Source organism: Capsicum annuum, chromosome 1 (assembly GCF_002878395.1).
Source record: "Capsicum annuum cultivar UCD-10X-F1 chromosome 1, UCD10Xv1.1, whole genome shotgun sequence".
Taxonomy (NCBI): Eukaryota; Viridiplantae; Streptophyta; class Magnoliopsida; order Solanales; family Solanaceae; genus Capsicum; species Capsicum annuum.
In genome coordinates this window covers 86,646,617-86,648,716 of record NC_061111.1, presented here as the reverse complement: position 1 = coordinate 86,648,716, position 2,100 = coordinate 86,646,617, and the positions used below count along the sequence as shown (strand labels likewise).

The 2,100-nt window shown below is 37.3% G+C and overlaps 1 non-coding gene across 1 annotated transcript; it reads left to right on the top strand.

Annotated features, from left to right (window-relative positions):
* The first annotated feature begins 1,214 nt into the window (after positions 1–1,214).
* On the top strand, positions 1,215–1,321 carry LOC124892068. Its single transcript, XR_007050058.1, has one exon. It is a non-coding gene; the product is annotated as a small nucleolar RNA R71 (small nucleolar RNA).
* Positions 1,322–2,100: the final 779 nt, after the last annotated feature.

Below are 2,100 nucleotides of genomic sequence, written 5' to 3'. Positions count from 1 at the left end.
AGAACTGATGGTCTAGCAAATAATGATTTGCAAAGTAAAAATACCTAGATCCTTTATGTTTGTGGGTAGTTTATTTTGTATCTTAGAGGTGCACTCCTCAGTAAGTGCAACCATAGCATACTCTGTCAATCAGCTCTTATTTTCCCCTATATCCTTCAGGTATTTTGCATACGTTGGAAAACTCTGTAGAATATCAACAAAAGGAAGATTTACTTGAACATGCTTTAGATAATCCAAAAATTTCTTGTAATTAGCCTCCTCTTGATGCTTCTTGTATCTTTGAGGGAATTGTAGTGGTGGAGCTTTCTTTTCCACATGAGTTTCATCACTTTCAGCTTTTTCTTTTGCCTCTTTCTCCTCATTGGACTTAGGATCATCCTTAGTGGCTATGGGACTAACTTGCGAGGTACCACCCCCTTTAACTGTAATCTGCTCCTTATTATAACTACATTTACCTGCTTTGGGTTCGCCTCTGTGTAGCTAGGTAAGCCTCCTTGAAGTATTGTATTTTGTTCTCCAACATCTTACCAAGTTGCAACTTTAAATTTCTAGTAATTAGCTGTTGACTCTTCAACTCTACTGCAAATTATGCTTGATTAGCTAAAAGTTGCTTCATTATCTCCTCCATATTACTTATTTGAGTAGTAGCTTGATTATTCTGAACCTGTTGTTGATTTTGTTGCACTGGACCTTGATACTGATTATTATTTTGTGCCTGATTTCCACCCTATGAGAAATTAGGATGGTTTCTACAGTTGGGATTATATGTATTACCAAAAATTTGCTGTCCCTGGTAGTTCACATTCCCCATACAATTAACAAAATTAGGATTAATCGTACAAGCATTTGTTGCGTTCTCACTACTTCCACAAACCTCGTACCAAGAATTTACATGTTGGACTATATTAATTATAGCTACTGCTTGTGGAACCCTCAACTTTATGCTATTAAGTTAAGTAAGCATATGATTTTGCATTGCTGCTATCCAAACTGATAATGCAGTGAACTGGTCTACCGCTAATACCCATGCAACCTTCTTAGGAGCACTCCTTGATTTAGCATGCATTCTGGGTTCCTTTACGAAATTAGATTTAGTAGTGTGCACAATTTGTAATAAGTCTTCTCAAGATCTTGCCCACCTGCTGCTGAATCCAAGCGAATCTTGGTATTTCTCTAACCCCTCAATGAAAGTATGAACAAGGACATCATTAGACTGATGATGGCGAGGGAAATTTCTGAGCATACTTGTAAATCTTTCCCAAGATTGGTAGAGATTTTCTCCTTCTTTCTATTTAAAACTAAGAATCTCGCTTCTCAAACGTGCAGTCTTCTTAGATGGAAAGAATCAAATAAGGAACTTCCGAGTTACATATTTCTAAGAAGTGATGGAGAGTGGTGGTTTAACATGTAACCACCTCTTTGATTCCCCAATTAAATAAAAATAAAAGAGTTTTAATATGAAATAATTAGTACTCACGCCACCAAGAATGTAAGTATTGCTTATTTCCAGGAAGCTCTGTATGTGCTGCTATTGGTTTTCATGTGTAAGGCCAAAAAATTGCCCTGCTAAATTTAGTAATTGCACCATATTCTGCTTTAATTCAAATCGACAACCTGTATCGGTCTTAGGAATACTGTTAGTAGCATGGTTCATGAGTGGGATTGCCACCTCAGGAACAGGTCTAGTAACTAGTTGAGTAGGAACAACTAGCATAATCGGAGCTGGGACTTTTTTGGTATTTGGATCGATAGGATCATTTAGATCAACTCGATGAGCCATTTGAACCTGTTGAATGGGATACTAAGCTCTTTGCTTTGTTCAAATATCAGTTCTGGTTCTGCAAAAGGCTCTACCAACTCTTTATCTCTCCCAAGTCCAGTAGTCAGCTAATCCTACAAAAATTCAGCCACTAAGATCAAGTTGTTAGCACTTAAACTAATTATCAAAAACCAAAAACTTAGCAATTTACTAATTATACTAGTCCCCAGCAACAACGCCGAAAACTTGTTGCATTCAAACGCACACACAAGTGCATGTGCTCGTACAAGTAATATAGTGACTTAGACAGTTAGATATAGTTCCCACGAGGAGTAAGCAGC